The sequence below is a fragment of the Xenopus laevis genome, chromosome 1L (assembly GCF_017654675.1).
Source record: "Xenopus laevis strain J_2021 chromosome 1L, Xenopus_laevis_v10.1, whole genome shotgun sequence".
In the NCBI taxonomy this organism is placed as follows: Eukaryota; Metazoa; Chordata; class Amphibia; order Anura; family Pipidae; genus Xenopus; species Xenopus laevis.
In genome coordinates this window covers 89,473,795-89,494,976 of record NC_054371.1, presented here as the reverse complement: position 1 = coordinate 89,494,976, position 21,182 = coordinate 89,473,795, and the positions used below count along the sequence as shown (strand labels likewise).

Here is a 21,182-nt window from a genome sequence, read left to right as displayed (position 1 = left end):
GTTGGAAATACTGAATCGGATGGGTACTGCACTTGTGCATATTTGCATCTATGTTAGTAAACAAACTCCCCTATATTCTGTTTTATCACTATAAATTCTTATTGGTTTTATTTGCAACAAATGATTGAAACACAGAGGAAGAAAATAGCTGAACTGAAGGAATATTTAGGTTTATAGCAGAAGAAAGTTTGAGTCTACTTTTGAACATTTCACAGTGCAGAGACAGCAAAATGTATGCCAGCCTCATTATTTTGGGTATAAGGAGGCTTGGCAGTAACTTATGCATCTAGTTTTCAGCTTCTTCTTCAAATATTTTCATTCGTTCTTTTTATTTTGTGCTCTGTTCTCTGTGCTCTGTGCTCTGTTTAGATGCCAATGCCTTGTTTATAAAACAACGCTAATATAATTTTAGAATGCAGCACGAAGAATGCAGACAGTTTATATCCCTCTATACATTTTCAGTTTGTTTGAATCGGGCAGTAAAATGTTAGCAACGTATGGGTGCCCTCAAAGTTTTACATTTTCTCTTGCTATAGTATCATGCCACAGGCAAGTGCATGCTTACAGAAGTACACACAAAGAGAAATTCCAGTGGCACACTGAATTTTGAAAAAGTGTAAGATTTTATTCACCCCAAACACATACAGAAAAAAGGCATTTTTTCTGTATGTGTTTGGGGTGAATAAAATCTCACACTTTTTCAAAATTTAGTGTGCCACTGGAATTTCTCTATGTACCTGTATGACCCATATGGCAGGAATGGGTCCTCCAGTGTAGCACTTGGTACCTCACAGGGTACAAGCTCAGGGGTAGAAGCACTCTATCATTGCTGTTACAGAAGTACACACATGCATATTTTCCCACACAGTTGAAAAGTGTCACAGATGAAGCATGGATATTGCAGTATATACAGTTTCTCGTTAATGTATTCTGACAACATGCCTGTTTTTGTGAGTACATATTATACCTGCTACTCTTAATAAGTTCTTGTTTATATGAGTAGGTGCAACACTGCATTATTCAGCTAAACCAATTATTACAGACTTGAACAAAACTTCTGATGCAAATTATGTCCCATTAGGGTATTCTATTGAAGAGCATTGGTAGATTTGTTAATAAACCTCAAAAATTTGTTTTACTGAATCATTATAGGTTTACGTGCTACTGGGGTCAGTGACCCCTGTTCAAAAGCTGGAAGTATCAGAAGAATTAACCGTTAAAAATAATAATAAAGACCAGTTAAAAAGTTGCTATGAAATGACTATTCTATAACATACTGAAAGTTAACTTGAAGGTGATCTATCCCTTTGGCCATACATATAAACATTTGCTTAAGGTGGCCATACACGGGCCGATAAAAGCTGCCGACAGACTGTGTCGGCAGCTTATTGGCCCGTGTATGGGGGCCCCCGACAGGCTTCGCCGATCGAGATCTGGCCGAAAGTCGGCCAGATCTCGATCGGATGGGTTTAAAAATCCCGTTGGATCGCGGACGCATCTGTTCGTTGATGCGGTCCCGCGATCCGACCGCCCGTTTGCCGAATGCTAGGATCCGATCGTTGGGCCCTAGGGCCCACGATCGGATCTGCCCGATATTGCCCACCTCAAGGTGGACATATCGGAGGGAGATCCGCTCGTTTGGCGACATCGCCAAACGAGCGGATCTATCCATGTATGGCCTACATTATTTGATGATCTGGAATGTAGGTGATTTGGTGAACTACATGCAAGGTCAAATTGCGCTAATCCAATCATTTGGCCCTGGACCTCTGCAGGCCCATCTGGAGTGGAAAGGGTTGCCACCCGGCCACTATTTCACCGGCCTAGCCAGTAAATCACCAGTTAGGGCCAGGGCCGGTATTTTTAATAACCTATAAATCTGTCATAGAAAGCTGACCAGAAGGGCCCATACATGGGCAGAGAAGCTTCTGACATGATCAGGAGGGAACAAATTGGCAGCTTAAATCTGCCTGATGCCCAGATCTAGACAAGGACATAAAAAAGTTAAAACATGTGTTAAATCCTCATTAAATACAAAATACAAATTTGTCATAAAGAAATATTTGTAAAATAAATCTCTCCACGAGAGCCTTTGCATTTGGTCAGAAACTCACTGATTGCTGTTTTCGGTAGTCTGAAAAGGTTAATTGCAAGAAACTCTCATTAAAAGTGTCAAAATGTTCTGGTTCTTTTTAATGTTTTTTACATTTTAAACGTATTATATATTAATCTGTATTTTATACCAAGTAAATAACACAGTGACTTTATAATGTGTGAAACTTCTTTCGAAACAAAGCTTTCAGTAATCACTGGATAAAACATAACCACATTGGTGAATGACAGCTTTACATCCCATAAAGAGTCACCACAATTCACAAGCTATTTTATACTGGCAGTCTCTTCTGCCGCTTGGGGTATTTCAAAGTCGATTTATTACATAATAAGAAGAGAACTAAAGCTATTGTTTACATTTTACGTGGCATTTTTTTTACTCCTGAACAAATTTTTTGCCAAGTTTTGCCGTGAAAATGACACCCATAGACTCCAATGGGTGAAAAAACTGGTCATGTCAAAATAAAATTTGTTGCGTATCAAAAAAATTTGCCGCCTATTGACTTCAATGCATTTGATCAATTTTTCACCATTTTGCAAAATTTTGGGCAAAGGGAAACAGGTCCGATTCTCCCATTATTGCCCTGTGGTAATATAACTTTCTAATGTTTTGATTTACCTGTAGGTCTAACTGTGTAACTGAGGAATTCTTTCCCTGAATCCGCTGTATGTTCAGGTACATTAGTAAAGGAATATCCCCCTCTGATGCAATTTGGAAGGCTTCAGTCTGAGAATTCAGTAGTGCTACTTTTACATAGAAACCACTATAATAGCTAATCTGAAATGTCGTTTTTTATTTATTGTGAGTCCAGTGATATACAAGATTTGTGCCAGATGGCAGATCCTCTGACTACTTCCTGTTACACAGGCTAGTTTGAGTAGCAAATTGCAAACAAAAAAATGTTTCCATTGTTTTATACCACAGAGTTAATGATATAATTTCCATATCAATGATTGTTGGTATAAAACTGCAAGATACTTTATTTATTTATACTTTAAAATACTTTATTAGGTGCAAATGCTTGTGCAATTCATACAGATGTCAAGAAATGTTCAGTATATTTCTTCTTAAAAAAAAAATATGTTCTTTTGGCTAATGCTGATTTCTTAAACTAAAGGCATTTATTAATTTCATACTTAAAAGGCATATTTTCATGTCCACTTTTAATATGCTCTCTTTAAAATTTGAATGTAGAATATAGTTGAACCCGAATAGTAGGTAATTTTCTACTGATTGACATATTTGTCAAAGCCTTTTATTATATTTAATAAAGAAATAATCTTCAAGCAGAGCCAAGTTGGTTTCAGGATATACGTCCCCTACAAGGATCTAGCAGAAATCTATACATATACATAAAGTGCAGTCAGATGTGATGCCCACACCGTGTTTTGCTAACACTTCCTGCATCTAAAACAAGCTGTGCCTACACTGTGATTTCATTGCACTACATATGGCTGGATGGTTGCTACTCGATGAATTATATATTAGCTGAATATTTTATAGTTTTATTTATAACTCCCTAGTTTAGTTAGTAATTGCAGCTTTCCCTTAGTTTATTAACCGTCGGGAAATTCTCAGATTAATGAAAGGACGTAGTCCATTCTGAAAACATCCTGAAATGGGTCTGAATGGCTATTCAGCCTCTGACTTTGATCACAGATGCCTTTGTTACATCTTTTTTACATGCAACTTTAAAAGGCACAATAAATAAGCAACAAACACATACTGTATGTTTCAGATAGCAACAGGGCTGTCTGTGGCCCAAGAAAGGTGATCTAGCTGTATTTCATAGTATAACAGCACATGCGTTTCAGAACTAAAGTGAAATAAAACAACTTGAAATGTCTGTGATATGTTGAATCTTAGGAGAAATCATTACATTCACATTTAATAACTATAAGAAATTAAAACAATAAAAAAAGAATTATAGAAGCTGAAGTCCTAAGCTCCTACAGTATATCAGATGTCAAAACACTTCCCAACGGAATAGCAAAGTGAATGCAATAAGATGTAACAATATTGCTGGATATACACACAACGCAATCATGACTGGCAAAACTACTATATATGATGGGAACAAGTTGCTATACTAGGACACAGATGTTAACTATGTTCAGATTTTATTAAACAGCATTTTGATGCATTCTAAAGAATAAGTGCAGATGTCTCCATACAGATGGCAGTATGAAAGATAGTGTTTGATAAAATATATTGAATAAGCTTTCCCTAATAAACTTTACAGTACAGTAGATTTTTTTTTCAGTGCATATTCATAGACAATAAATAATAATATAAAGGAGAACTATAGCTGAATTGCAAAAGTATTTTTGAAGGAAAAGAAATCATTACAATAATCAAAAACAAATTGTAATTTATCAAATAGTATAGCTAAAAGAATGTTAAGCAGATGAACAGAAACAATGAGTGGTATATTAAGATCTGGGCCATCTGGGGTGAGTGCTTGCTGTGAAAATTTTGGTAAACCAATTTATTTACATGCTACTTAGTAATTTATATGTATAAAGAATAAGTAAAATCCTAGACCTAAAACTGTTCTTAAAGTGCATTATCGAGAAAGCTCTGAATTACGTGAACGCCCAGGGTCAAACTGGGCCAGCGGAACACCAGGAAAAAACCTGGTGGGCCCCGCCAGCCCAGACCCGCTCGCTGCTTGCAGAGCCTTGCTCTTTCCTGACCTCCCCTGCATGAAGAAGGTACGTGCTGGCGGGGGAAAGGTGGGACAGAGTGCTCAGGGCATTTGTGGCAGGGCCCCGAGTGCGCAGGGGGATATGTGCCCGGGGGCCATGTGGGTGAAGGAGAGGGGGTTGGGAATCGTGCGGGTGGTCACCCCCCACAGTCCAACGCAGGGAAGGCCATCTGCCATAAACTCCATTTTAATCAAATTATTAAAATTTTCTAAAATTTTCTACAATTATTAAATTTTTCTCTGTAATAATGAAATAGTACCTTGTACTTGGTCCAAACTGAGAATAGTTAATGCTTATTGGAAAAACAATCCTATTGGGTTTATTAAATGTTTGAATGATTAAGTATGATTAAGTATGGTTTAAAGTATGAAAATCATGAAGGCAAAAAACATCTTCAAATGGTTAAAGGGACCTCTGACATTGATTTTTTACATGAACCCAACAGGTTTTAGCTGGATTATTTTTAGATGCAGGTTTTTAGCAGATTTGGGACATAATACATTTCGAAAAATACCATTAAAAAGCTAAATTTTTTTGGGAAAACACAACTCGAACCTTAATAAATAACCCCCCAAATGTTAATTAATATTTATCAGATGCATTACTTTATCAACCACACAGGAGCTTTTAAACTAACGATGAGATCTTTACTTTTTACCAATTCATTTGTATTAAAAATATTGTTAAAATAAGGAAAATTCACAGCAGCCTGTATACCTAGACACAAAACTGGAACAATATATCAGGAACTAGGAATGTGTTGGGCTTTTATTAATAGCCCAAGCAGTCAGAGCAAATGGCTTATGTCAACTGGATTGATTCAAAGGGGACGATGATACCCTGTTTATTATGGTTGTGCAGCAATACCATCAGATGACTCTAAGAGATTGCCTTTTTTAACTATGCCACATAATATATGGGACATGCTTTGCTTTAAGCTAAAAAGGCATGGCTTATCTTTACAGAAATCCATAGAGTGAACTGTTTTCGATAAGAGCATCACAATAGGTGTCCTGAATAAGATTCCTTGGTGCATGGTATATAGATGGGACTCTTTGACCTGTTTTTGATTATACCTTTGATTACACCAATGTGATTATGGTACAGTGAAGAAGATTTACTTTGTCTTAAACATGCAGAAATATCTGACATTTACACTCAGAAGTACACACACTACTTAATTTTATTTGAGACACATTCATGTCACAAGCATATATTTATAGCACAATTTTATAAATAAACATTAGAATTTCATATATTTATTTATTTTTTTTGTATACAAATATATGCAAAACATGCTCCCAAAACAAATTCCCAGATGAGAGAAAGGACAGCAAATGTCAGGGTTTATAAAGCCCTGATTTGATTTGATTGATGACTCCATGCATGTGGTGGATCACTTCTACATGTCGTCTAACCTATATATTTTCTGTTATTAATGTGTTCAGAAATTAAAAACACAGTATATTGTATTTAATTACAATGCTTCTATTTCTTAGAAGAACTTTAAAGGTGGCCATACACGGGCCGATAAAAGCTGCCGACAGACCGAGTCGGCAGCTTATTGACCCGTGTATGGGGGCCCCCGACGGGCTTCCCCGATCGAGATCTGGCCGAAAGTCGGCCAGATCTCGATCGGATGGGGTTAAAAATCCAGTCGGATCGCGGCCGCATCTGTTCGTTGATGCGGTCCCGCGATCTGACCGCCCGTTTGGCGAACGCTAGGATCCGATCGTTGGGTCCTAGGGCCCACGATCGGATCAGCCCGATATTGCCCACCTCAAGGTGGGCATATCGGAGGGAGATCCGCTCGTTTGGCGACATCGCCAAACGAGCGGATCTATCCGTGTATGGCCACCTTAACTTGGACTTTCTCTTTACATAGCTTACAATAGATTTAGGAATAAAAAAAAATGAAAAAGGAAAGAAACCACACCTTATAACAGGATCCCCAACCTTTTGAACCTGTGAGCAACATTCAGAAGTAAATGTAGATGGGGAGCAACACTAACATGAAAAATGTTCTTGTGGTGCCAAATTAGTGCTGTGATTGGCCATTTGCTAGCCCCTATTTGGATTGTCAACCTACATTGAGGCTCTGTTTGGCAGTGCACCTGGTTTGTATGAAACTAAAACTTGCCTCCAAGTCTTGAATTCAAAAATAAGCACCTGCTTTGGCCACTGTGAGCAACATACAAGGGGTTGGAGAGCAACATCTTGCTCACAAGCTACTGGTTGGGGATCACTGCCTTATGAGTCAACACTTCATGGTTGCATGTGAATAAATCACTTGAGTTATAGGACACCCATTGGATCATTTGACTATCTGTCTTTCTAGCCAGATATACAATATGGGAGCTACAAGTAACACACTTAAATTCTGCTGTAGTGTAGGTGAAAATATTTTGTTATACAGTAAGTGCAAAACTTAGCCTTCCTCTGCAAGACATTCATTCCATACCATTCATTTAAAAGGTAAATCATTTTTTCATAAAACTGTCCCAATGTGCGCCTTGGTTTTCTAAAGTAGATGACAAAAAAAACTTAATTAGAGATGGAAGAGAATTCAATCATAAACAGATTATACAGCTTTCATGCAGGGCTTGGGGATGTAAGAGGATGTCTGGCTATATCAGTGTTCTAGCCAATTATATGCTTGCACCACCCTCTAATCCAACAAGAAGGTTGCATGCCCTGTGTATCAGCTGGAACAGCAAAAGGGGTGAATGCCATAACCAGCAACCACTTGAGAGCTTTGGGCAGGTGTTGTGTTACTAATCTGACAGGGCACTCATGTTACTTATCATGTTCAGATCACTCATATAAGGTTACCAAACCATATGGAAAAACATCCAATAAGATCTGTCTTTATGATTTTTAGAATATTTTTCAATTCAAATAAACCAACAATGTTACCAAACTTAAATGTTTGCTTATTTATTAAAAAATTCAAATATAAAAAACTCAATCTAATGAAAACAAATTGCTTTAATTACTGTGTTGGGTGAAAGTGAAAAAAAGGATTTAAGGCTGTTCTTTTTTTTAAATTAGTTTTCATTCTACATATGTATTTTAATTTTGTCTGAGCTTTTATTTGCTCATAAGTGGCAGTATGACTTTAGGATAAAATAAATACATCCTGTTTTATGTATTAATGCATCCTATCTCATCTGCCTTTCATTCTAGGACACTGTGTTACCTACTATTAATTTTCAATAAATACACATAAAACCTAGTGTCAGAGATCTGAAGTATTTTGTCAGCTGAGGCTTGGGTGTTCTTAACACATTTAGGGGCACATTTACTAAGCTCAAGTGAAGGATTCGAATGAAAAAAACGTTGAATTTCGAATACTTCGACCATCGAATAGTCTACTACGACCTTCGATTTGACTTCAATTTGAACGATTAGAACTAAAAATCGTTCGACCATTCGAAAGTCGAAGTACTGTCTCTTTAAAAAAAACTTTGACTACATACTTCGGCAGTTTAAACCTACCGAGGTACCGTATATACTCGAGTATAAGCCGACCCGAGTATAAGCCGAGGTACCTAATTTTACCTACGAAAACTGGGAAAACTTATTGACTCTAGTATAAGCCTAGACACAACTACAGCCCTGTCTCCCAGCAGCGCCCATTCTACCAAAGCGACCCCCCCAGCGATCAACCGGACTTCTTTGCAAAGTTGATGGTGACAGAGAATTGCCAAACAGATTACTGTGTGCATTGTCCCACTGTCTCACTACCATGTGCAGAGGGATGCTGTTTGATATTGCCATCACTGTTACTCTTTCATATAACCAACAGAGGGTGCTGTGTGATATTGCAGTCACTGTTAATCTTTCATATAACCAACAGAGGGCACTGTGTGATATTGCAGTCACTGTTATTCTTCCATATAACCAACAGATGGCGCTGTGTGATATTGCAGTCACTGTTATTCTTTCATATAACCAATAGAGGGTGCTGTGTAATATTGCAGTCACTGTTATTCTTTCATACAACCAACAGATGGCGCTGTGTGATTTTGCAGTCACTGTTATTCTTTCATATAACCAACAGAGGGCGCACTGTTATTCTTTCATATAACCAACAGAGGGTGCTGTGTGATATTGCAGTCACTGTTATTCTTTCATATAACCAACAGATGGCGCTGTGTGATATTGCAGTCACTGTTATTCTTTCATATAACCAACAGATGGCACTGTGTGATATTGCAGTCACTGTTATTCTTTCATATAACCAACAGATGGCACTGTGTGATATTGCAGTCACTGTTATTCTTTCATATAACCAACAGAGGGCATTGTGGGATATTGCAGTCTCTCCCCAAGTGAACTGTTGGTATAGGAATGATTAAAAGTGACTGCAATCTCAGCTACTCGGGTCGGGTACCGCTGACCCGAGTATAAGCCGAGGTAGACTTTTTCAGCACATTTTGGATGCTGAAAAACTCGGCTTATACTCGGATATATACGGGTACATCCTTCCCCATCACTTTTCTAAGCTTTTTTTGATCGAACGATTTTTAATTCGATCGTAGCATTTGCGCTTAATCCTACGAATTCGATATTCAAAGGATTTTACTTCAAGGGTCGAATTCGAGGTTTTATTAACCCTCGATATTCGACCCTTAGTAAATGTGCTCCCTAATGTTTAATTTGGGATGGCATGCAGGTTGTTGAAATATTTATGAGGTTTATTATTACTTTTTTGTAAAATGAGTTTTACTGAAAAATCACTTCATATAGAAATTGAACTTTGCATTTCATAAGTGTTAGATCGCTGAGCCTGAACATGGGAATAGTCAGTATGTTTGTCTATTAGAGCTTCCTATTGTCTGTCTGTCTGTATGTGCCTTCCATACTTATTGTTTTAAATTGGTACACATATTGCTCACTCCATTGAATAAGTTTTAAAAATACAATTTAAAACTAAGTTTTTAAAATACAATTTCACAATTACAAAAGAAAATTTGTGATATTTGCAGATGCAGTAGATTTTGTCTGAGCTTTCAATATATTGTAAAGAAAAATTTGCAATGACAAAAAGGGACAATCAGTTTGATCAGACTTGCAATAGAATATGAGAAGGAGCCTTGACTAGGTAAGGAAGCAGCAGATCGTAAAGGGGCCAGGTTTATGGGAATGGTAGATCTGAGAAGGTGAGGAGTTAGGGAGAAATGTTTCTTCCTGCTATCCACAATTTTTCTTGGAGCCTTGGTAACAGCTTAGTGGCAGGAATGCTTGCTAGGGAGTTGAAGGTATATACTCTAAGGTAAAAAGCACAAGGATGCTGATGGTGTTTTTTGGTCTCCTTGAATTCAGGGTTCCCAGGAGATTTTATTTATTTATTTATGTATGTATTTTATTAATAGTTTTTTGAACTGTTTATGGTTTTTTTTTTTTTTTGTAACTTATATTTTTATTGACAGGTTTTGAAAATTGTACAAAGCTGAAAACATCAAGATAGACATCAGTAGCATATTAATACAGCGTATCATTAAGAAAAACACCAAAAGCTAGGGCCGATATGGCCAACAACCAGATCTATGTCAATAAGCAAAATAATGCTCACAAGTCCCATAGGGAAGGCGAGACATTGTTTACAGTAGCATAAACAACAGGCAAAAGAAAAAGTCATCAAGCAGAAGGTACAACATCAAGGGTTCAAGTTAGGGCAGTACGAGTTCAAGTTCAGTCTATAGCAGCGGAGCGGGTGTGGGGAGCAACAGGAAAGACAAGTGAGTGAGCTCAGGGAATGGTCTCAGAGGATCTTAGTGGGGCAGGGCGGGCGCCATACCTCGAAGGTCCCATATGGACCAAATTTTGAGAAAACGGTCTGTTGTATGTTGGATGTGGGCTATGTTAGCCTCAAAAGACCTGTTGCTGTTCACCCTGTTGATAATCTCAATCACTGTGGGAATCGTCCGGGTTTTCCATTTAGCAGCAATGGCTAATCGGGTGGCGGTCAGTATTTGATTAACAAGTGCTTGTCCACTCTTCTGAATCCGTGGCAGGGGTTTGCCCAACAAGAACACTACCGGATCTAGTGGCACTGGTCTGGAAAGCAGCAAGCAGAGAAGGTCCTGAACTTCCTTCCATAGGGGCTGAAGAAGGGGACAGTCCCAAAAAATGTGTAGCTGGGAACCATGGGCACCACAGTTTCTCCAGCAGAGAGGAGAATGGTCGGGGAAAAACTTGTGAAGTTTTTCTGGGTTATAGTACCAAAACGTTAGGATCTTGTAAATATGCTCCTTCTGTCGTACGCAGGATACCATGTGTGCCGCGTTGTCCCATATTCTGGACCATTCCAAGGCGGTGAGCGGTTGTGGAAGCGCTTGGTCCCACTTATCCATATATTTGTGGCGATGTGGCGGAGATGCTTGGGGGGTCGTGAGTATCAAATAGATACTAGAGATGAGACCTTTTTGTGGTAGACCATTGACGGCCAGGGCCTCAAATGCAGTGGGTCTAGATGCAATAGCAGGTTTTGTTAAAGAGTCCACAAAATGTCGGAGTTGAAGGTACTCAAAAAATCTAAGTCTCACAGATGGATTATTGTCCTGAATAGTCTGCAAGGGAAGCAGCATGTGAGTAAGTGGGTGGATAACATCCCGTACAGTGAAATAGGAAAACTTCGACCACCGCAAATGAAACGCTGGAGCCATGCCTGGCTGGAAGGCAGGATTCCTCAGGAAAGTGGTTAACAATGACTTGGCTGAAATCAAATTGTGCTTACGCCTGGTGTTGAGCCAGATCGAATGTAAGGGGCCGATTCACTAAGCTCGAGTGAAGGATTCGAGTGAAAAAAATTCAAATTTCGAAGTATTTTTTGGGTACTTCGACCATCGAATTGGTTAAATTCGTTCGAATACAACGAAATCGAACGAATCGAACGAAAAATCGTTCGACTATTCGACCATTCGATAGTCGAAGTACTTTCCCTTTAAAAAAAACTTCGACCCCCTACTTCGGCAGATAAAACCTACCAAAGTCAATGTTAGCCTATGGGGAAGGTCCCCATAGGTTTGCTAACCTTTTTTTGATCGAAGGATTTTCCTTCGTTCGATTCGAAGGATTTAATCGTTCGATCGAACGAAAAATCCTTCGATCGATCGAACGAACGTTTAGCGCTAAATCCTTCGACTTCGATATTCGAAGTCGAAGGATTTCAATTCGAGGGTCGAACTTCGAAGTATTTTTAACTTCGAAATTCGACCCTTAGTGAATCTGCCCCTTAAGTGTCTAGTAGCCGAAAGCATCGTAGGAGAGCATCTGATAGCAGTAGTAGAACACCAAAAAAGTGCATTCAGGTGGTAGTCTCGTGCCATCTCATTTTCAATGTGACCCCAAGCTGTAGGAGAAGTCCAATGAGACCAGGCCAAGAGCTGCCTAAGATGGGCGGCCTCATAGTATTTCCGTATGTTAGGGGCACCCAAGCCCCCTCGGTTGCGGGATGACAGCAGAACCGAGCTGGCCACCCTATGACTCCGATTCGCCCAGATAAAACCTTGAAACAGAGATTGTATTTCCTTAAGCGTTGAGGGTGGAACAACAACAGGGAGAGTCTCAAACAGGTAGAGGTATTTGGGTAGCACACTCATTTTTATAGCAGCCACCCTGCCCAACCAAGATATAGAATAATGAGACCATTGCAACAACTGGGTCTTAGTCCGCTGAACAAGTGGTTTAAAGTTTAGGTCGTATAAGTGAGAGTAGGCCGCAGATAAATGGGTACCAAGATAGGATAAGGAGTCTCTCCTCCATCTATAGTTAAAAGCGGATTGCAAGGACCCCAGCTCCCTGGAAGTGAGATTTAATGGTAAAGCTTCGGTTTTGTCTAGATTCAGTTTGTAGCCAGATAGTGCACTGTACCTGTTTAATAGCTGGTGAAGATTTGGGAGTGAAACAAATGGGTTTGATAGCGTAAGGAGGACATCGTCTGCAAATAAAGCTATTTTATAATGAGACTCGCCAACCGGAACTCCCGCAATGTCCGGGTGGCTCCGTATGGCCGCCGCCAGAGGTTCAATACTAAGTGCATACAGAAGGGGGGAAAGGGGGCAGCCTTGTCTCGTCCCGTTGAAAATAGGTATTGGTTTCTGAGATTGACCAGGCAGTTTGAGGAAAGTGAGGGGGGTACTATATAGGCTACGGAGAGCACTGAGATAAGGGCCTGAGAGGTTGAGGTGACCTAGCAAAGAGAATAGATATGTCCAATTAAGCCTATCGAACGCCTTCTCGGCGTCTAAACTGAGGATCACTGATTTGTTCTGAGTCCTCTGAAGGATCTCAATTAGATCAATAGTACGTCTGGTATTGTCGCCAGCCTGTCTGCCCATTATGAAGCCTACTTGGTCCCTATTAATTAGTCGCGGTAAGATGGGTGCAAGGCGGTTTGCCAATATCTTAGAAAACAATTTCAAATCAGAATTTAATAACGCTATGGGCCTGTAATTCGAGCATAATGTGGGATCCTTTCCTTCCTTGGGTATAAGGGAGAGGTGTGAAGTCAAAGTGGTATTGGGGATGGCAGTCCCTTGTAAGTACAGGTTGAAAAGTTTCAGCAAATATGGAGTCAATATATGCTGGAACAATTTGTAGTATTTATAAGGGAGGTCATCAGGGCCCGGAGTTTTCCCTGTAGGCATTTGTTTGAGAGTAAAGGATAATTCTTCCGGAGTGATAGCTGCATTGAGCACGTCCAGGTCCTCAGCTGAGAACTTAGGAAGGTCAAGGCCAGTCAGGAAGTCAGTTATCAGGTCCCTATGGTAGCCTACTTGCGGGAATGGTTGAGGTAAATTATAGAGTTTGCTATAAAAATCGTGAAATTCAGCTCCTATTTGCTCTGGGTCGTAAGTTAAGCCAGCAGAAGAGCGCTTAATGGAAGTTATTCTGGTTTTGGCTTGTTGATCTCTCAATTTCCGAGCTAACAGTGTGTGCTGCTTATCAGCTTTTTCATAGAACATCTGTCTGGTCCAAATAATGGCCTTTTCCGCCTGTCTATACTTCAAAGTGGCTAGTTCCTTGCGCAGTAAACTAATTTGGCGTAATAAGGAGTCAGTGCCCAGTATGTTATATTGAGTCTCCGTGTCTCTAAGTTTTTTATGTAGGGTGAGGTAAGTACGAGTCATGAATCTTTTTCTATGGGCCGTCAATGCAATAAGGTGACCCCGTATCGTAGCCTTATGGGCCTCCCAAAGAGTAGGGATGGAATCTACCGAGCCCTCATTAATTTCAAAATATTCCTTCAGTCGACCCTCGATTTGGGCAAAAGCTGTGGAGTCATGCAAAAGCGTTTCATTCAAACGCCAATGAGACTCACGGGAGGGGGGCTTAGAGAAATCTACGGTCAAGAGTATGGGAGCATGGTCAGACCAGGAGATAGGCAATATCTCCGCTGCGAACTGTAGGTTATGAGAAAAGTGTGAGATGAAAAAATAATCAATGCGGGTGTGAATCTTATGCACAGGAGAGTAAAAGGTAAATTGCTTATCTCTAGGGTGTTTAATTCGCCAGGTGTCAAACAGTTGGGCCTGTCTCATGGTTTGTCTGAACAATTTAGATAAATTGTGTGCCGCCTGTAATGTGGCCGGTTGGGACCTATCAGCCACCTGAGAGAACGTTAGATTAAAGTCCCCTCCCAGTATAGTATGTAAAGGGGTATGTCGTTGCGCTATAGCTATGACCCTTTTAAGAAAGCGAATTTGGCGCTTGTTAGGAGCATAAATATTAAGGAGGAGAACCTGAACACCAGCATAAGATCCCGTTAGTAATAAGTAATGACCTTTCGGATCGGAAAGGACCTGGTCGACCGACAAGGGACAGTCTTTATGAATAAGGACCGCCACCCCGGCCTTTTTGGAAGGGCTCGAGGAATATTAGGCCGTAGGGTAGTATTTAGAGTGAAGGCCATAAGAGCTATCCTTAGAAAAATGTGTCTCCTGGATAAAGGCTATATCAGCCCGGGAGTCTCTAAGTTCTTTAAGAGTCAAGTATCTCTTTTGTATGCTATTAAGACCTTTAACGTTAATGGAGATGAATTTAGCCATGGGGGAATAGATAAGGGGGCAATAGAATAAGCCGTAGCTTAGCTGACATACCCATCAACAGATGTGGTCGACCAAAATCCCCAACCGATCCATGTAACAACATACAAACCACAAAGTATTCAAGTAAACTGAGCTCACCATGTATCAATTCAAAACAGACCCACAAAAAACAGATGCGTTGAACCTGAAAAGGCAAAATGAACCCAAGACAACAAAACAGCAGTAATAAACATAAAATAAATAAGAAAAAATAGAACAACATTAGGTAAAACAAATATTGAGAAATAATTATTCCAAACATTCCCAAGCTCTGTTCGGCTTAATGATAACTGTGGTGGAAAAATAAAAAAAAATCAGATGTAGTAGTGGCGATGACGTATAGTCAACGGCCAAGGAGGAACAATCAGGAACCTCCGGAGGGGGTGAGAAATAACCGTGATGCCAAGGATCACCGCAGTCGATGTAATACACAAGAGTAGGTGACATGTCGTGACACTCACGGAGACCTCGTAGGTTGAATAGAGCCATACATGAGCCAAGCTGGCCCCAGAATGTAGAGAAGATTCGGCAGTAAATCCTCAAGGAATCTGTGGAGGCGATGGGCTCAAGGCCAATGGAGGCAGACCATTTTGTCGCTGGACCGTAAGCCACTGAGGTTCAAAAGTAACCACTGGCTTCTCTCTTGGGCTGGGCCGGGTTGGCGAGGATACGTCTTGAAGCGGCAGGTTGAGTGCTTTTAAGAACCGAGCGCCATTTTGAGGGTTCTGCAAGGTGTATGTGTGACCCGCTCGATTGACCACCAGCTTAAATGGGAAGCCCCATCTGTAGGGTATGCCAAGGTCCCGAAGCTTTTGTGTGACAGGCTTCATCTCTCTTCGTTTGGTCAAAGTGATGGGAGAGAGGTCAGTGAAGATCTGCACCTTATGGTTGCGAAAGTCCACTGTGTTAGCAGCCCTTGTTTTCGCTAAAACAAACTCCTTGGCCTGGTAGTAGTGGAAGCATGTGACTATGTCACGCGGAGGTTTGGGTGGAAGTGGTTTAGGGCCCAGCGAGCGGTGGGCTCTGTCAAATCTCCACATATCAGATGGAGTGTCTGGACAAATATGGGTACATAGGTCCGTAAGGTAGCCCGGAATGTCTGCCGGCATTACCTCCTCAGGGATCCCCCGGAACCGCAGGTTTTGTCTGCGGGATCTATTTTCCAAGTCTTCGCACATGTCCCGTAATAGGTACACTTCCCCTTTAAGGGCGGCATTTTCCTCCTCTGTATTAATCAATCTCTGTGCAATATCGTCTGTGAATGTCTCTAGCTTGTGAGTCCGATCGCCCAGATCAGTCACATCTCTCCGGATCTCTTTCAAGGTCACATTTACTGCCGCCGCAACCGTCTGAGTAATGGTGGCCGTCAGGGCAGACTGTAGGTGCGCCAGTTGGTCTGACAATATTTGGGCAGTAACGGGCTGCTCGGCTTGTTGTTGGGCCGGGAGATTATCAGAGAGGAAATGTTGTGGTGACTGAGAGGCCATAGAAGGCGATGTACTCACAGAGTGGCTTGGAGAGGCAGCAGCGTGCGGTGAGCTTGGAGGCGCGCTATCAGAGTCGGCGCCATCTTGGGGAGTGTGTCGCAGGCTCCGACTTGGCGTCTTCTGTAGGTAGGGAGACATCGTAGTGCGCTGTTTTTGCCGATTTTGCCGTTTCCCCATGGTCTGGCTCAATAAATGTGCATCCCGTGCTGCGAGTTATTGCTTTTAGAAGCTGATATGCGGGAGTGCAGAGGTCCCAAATCACGGAGCTCCTACTCTATGCGTCCGGTCAGCAGCATGGCTAAGGACCGCCCCCCCGAACTGTTTATGGTTTTGTGCTCCTACTCACCCACCTGATATGTAGCAGCATGTCAGGTAGCTGTCAAGCATTCAAATATGGGTGGTGTTATACAAATTGTGATTCCAATGGCAATTGTATTTATATTAGAAAGCACTGCTTATTGCATGAATAGTATATAATTACATTTTGGTAGCAGTTTTGTTATATAAAAAACTGTGGCTCTTTACATACCAACCTGACAGTCCATCTTTTTCCTGTGAGTTGTTTTTGCAAGGATTGCTACCTCATAGAGCCCGTAAACCTTGTTGAGGCAAATGAAAAGTTACATTTAGGGCATTTTATAGTGCAATAAAATTTAACGCAATGGTAAATAATCCCTTTAAATAATAATCAAAACAATTGCTAACCTACATGTACATTACAGATTTGCTTATTTTTCAGTAAGTAAAAAGTACTGTAAACCACATAAATGAGCTAGTTGCCCTTTAAGTTCTGTTTTCAGTAATTAAACCTCAGGAAACATTTGTGTTTTTATTTCTGTAAAAGTGATAATGAAGCACTGCAAGTTATAAATCAATGACATAAAATGGTGTTAAAAGTCATCACCCTAACCATGGATGGTAATTTTAAACACTGTGATTTGTTATAGTTTTTTTTATATATTTTTTAGAAGCTTCTTAGAAGGAAACACAGATCATATTTTCAAATACAACAACAAAGTTTAAACCTCTTTTAAACAGCATTAGATAATTCCAAAGCACAGATATTTACAAATATGTTCAGTTGGTTGGAGAGCCTGAGATGCAGGTAGGCTTCAGTAGGATGGAGCAGTGTGAGGAAAGACCTTTTTATTTCTTACCTTATTTCCTTAGTTCTACTCTTACAAGGAGAACAGTAAGATTGGTACCCACTATGTCACCTCTCAGCATAGGGATCGATGGTTAAGGTCAAGATTAGGGGATTCCTGGAGTAATTCACCACTGTAAACATCTTTCTAGCAGTGGTGATCTAACGTGAAGTAGCTTAAATTTCCCTGTTTGACTTGTTTAGTTAAAGAAATATCAATGATGCTATTTGATTTAAACAATAGTTTATAATTAGGTTCAGCTCAAGCCCTATTCATTAAATTTATGTGTGCCCCTTTAAAGAAGGCCAGTCAGGTGGTAAACTCCTTTTGCACTGCATTTTATTTTTTGTTCTATAAGTGAATTTTCACAATTTGTATCAAATACCTTTTGTGTTTGTCATGAGTATTTGTAGAATTTTTAGCATTAACTTATTTGATGGCTTGCTGTGGAGGTTTTGCTTTATTTGTATAAGCACTTTTTGAATATCAGCTATTGTATGTTGTTGCTTTAAGCTGCTCTCTGAATGTACACAATGCAACAATATGCAGGGTTGCTGCTCCTACCTTTAGATAAAGATAGATGTAAAGGTTTTTCCTTAAAATAAATGTGTCATGTTGCCCCTGATAGTTAAGTGTTTAAGAAAAATATATGTATTGATGCTCTATCATTAGATAGAATTTTTTGCATTTCTGGAAAGATTGCAGAAGTGACAAATCCCTTTGTGTGTTGTGCTGTCCTATTAAAATGTTATCTGCTTTAACAGGCTTGAAATATGCCCTACAAGAGGAAATAATGTTTATTTCTTCTTTATCTGTCAGACATAGCAAAAGATACTAACACACATTCTGTATTTGATAAAGCCAGTGTATTTAGACCTATTCTATACTTTACCACTTCCAGACACAAAAACTGTCTGTGTCTAGGTCTACATTGTGCCGCATAAAAAAGGGGTATTTAATAGTGTAAAAGAAATAAATCAAATTGGGCAACTGCCATTTTAAGCACAGAAATATGTGTTTTTGCTGTTCACTCATTACTTGCTTCCATAAGGTCCCTAGAGTGTATTTGGGAAAATTCTATTACCTATTAATTTTAAAACCCAAGCCAATCTAGAAAGTAATGATTTATACAACCTAGGCTGGGATTTAAGCTGTCATTTGAAACCACCATTGAATGAATTACACTTTCATGATGTTTGACAAACTACAAAGGGTTAGTTCACATTGTAGTTTAAGGGCTGTTCTTATAATCTCTGGATGATTTAGCTAAGATTAACTAATTGTAGGAGTGGCATAATATGATATTGCATGAGCAATTTTGAAGGAAATCTGTGACATTTTATACCAAATTACTTCTAATAATGTATACAAAAAAAACCCAAATGGCGAGCACCAATTGTGTAGGTTATAAAAACATTTAAAAAATTGTATTCATTAAAGTGGACCTGTCACCCAGACACAAAAAGCTGTATAATAAAAGTCCTTTTCAAATTAAACATGAAATCCAATTTCTATTTTTTATTAAAGCATTCATAGCTGTTGTGAGCTTGTTTAAAAATCTCAGCTGTCAATCAAATATTGGCTGCCCCTCCTCTATGCCTAGGCAAAGAGGTGGGGCAGACAATTACTTTCACTTTCCATTCATCACTTCATCACTAGATGTCAGTGCTCTCCACACATTCCCTCGTTCTCTTCACTATTTAATTGTGTAGCCAGGGCATGGGGATGGACATCAGGTCTCCCATTCTGGTGCACAAACAAGATTTTGAGATGATATAAGGCTTGTCTTAATAACAGTGTCCACAAAATGGCTCCTGCCTGCTTGCTATAATTATGAATTCCCAGTTTGAAGGAAACAAGATTCAAATAATTTATACAGTATAATTAAAGTTCATTTTGCTTGACTAATGTGATAAAAAAGGATTTTAAATATTTTTTTTGGGGTGACGGGTCCCCTTTAAAATACTAATCACAGGAGGGTTTTTTTCTAAAACTTGTTTTTTTTTCTGGTTGGACGTTTTGGAGCAAAAACTAAACATTTTTCATGTTGAAAAAAAAACACAAATTTTTCCAGATTTATTATACCCTAACCTAATACTGCAAAAAGCCTGAACCTGAAAACCGGGCATCTTAAACCTGTCGAGATCAAGTATAAGTAAATAACAGATGATACCTTGCACTGCACTGGGTTTAGCCTGATAATCTAGAAACTTCAGGGTTTTCGGATGATAATTGGAAAAAAATCGTGCAATTCAGGAGTAAAGTCCAAAAAATTAGCATGATTAGAATTTTCACTCAATTTTATTGAGATTTTTTCCAACAAATCTTTTTCGAGTTGTTTTATTGATAAAATTGTGGATGGGAGTTTGTTTGCTTAGTTTAATAAAACAATGAAATAAATTAGTGCATAAAAAGTGCATATCAGGCAAATAGCCTTTTCCCTGGTGTGCAGGAAACTTCTAAGAATTCCCAGTGTTATTTTAATTTTCAAATATAGCTCAGATATTAAATATAAATATAAATATAAATATATATATATATATATATATATATATATATATATATATATATATATACTTAAAGAGCTACATTTAAAATACTAGGGGGTTTACTAAAATCCAAATGTTCAAATCCCGAAGAGGAACAAAAAAACTCAAATTTTTCAAGGTTTATTATACCCCGATACTGCAAAAAGCTCAAATCCGAAAATTGGTCATCTCAGACAGTGCAGGGAATAGCAGAGTACATAGAGATACTGTTTCAATAGAAATACATTTTAAATTTGTTAATTATGTTTAATGGAAATTCTTCAAATTACCCCTGATCCTTTATTGTTTGTTACAGTGGAAATTAACTGGAATTAATTTTGAGTTATTATAACTTTGCAAAATGTAAGTAATTGTAATAGGAAACTTAGGATGTTTTCTTTTCCTATGCCCCACTACTTTGCTTATCTGTTATTGCAGAGGAAAGCTTGATTCAAATTGCTTTCGAATTTGATTTGAATTATATTTGAGTTTTAAGGTTGGTAATATTCGTTCAAATTTTAGTTTTTTCATCAATAAGGTACCATTCAAGTTGTGAGCACATTCAAGAGTAAAAAAAAACTCACATAAAGTTTCAAATTCGACCTTTGATAAATCAGCTCCTTAGTGTTATAAACCTCCTTACAATTTATCAACAGGCAAGTCTTAACATTAGAGGAGGCATGGTTCCTCATGTCTCAACAACCCCATATATTTGCTCACAGCCTGTACACATTGATAATTACTGTAGTTCAAGTAGTTCAATTCAGTATTCACTGTAATTGTATTAATAATTTGAAAATAGATATGTACACTTTTGCTTAATTATTAAGGTATATTTTATTAAAGTTTAACAAAAATGTATTTAAATGAATAGTGTTGTACTTTCTACAACCCATGTTCAAGTAAAATAATTTTATTCTACAAATGAAAGGAGCAAGATCTCTTTTCTTCCAAGATTTTCTACGTGTGTCAGAGGAAATTTAGCCCACCAATTTTCCTTTCTTAATCTCCAATTCAGTACTTTCATTTAACAGGAACTTCTGCATCCTTCCCGTGGCTGTTATTAAATTCAAAGGAAAATAAGAACACCAATCACTGAGACCGGCT

At 39.0% G+C, this 21,182-nt stretch overlaps 1 protein-coding gene across 4 annotated transcripts in view; it reads left to right on the top strand.

The window, feature by feature from the left end:
- The window catches only part of LOC108711356 (ephrin type-A receptor 5), a 231,508-nt gene that overhangs the window by 165,493 nt on the left and 44,833 nt on the right, over positions 1–21,182 (top strand). The gene's annotated exons all lie outside the window — the stretch shown is intronic.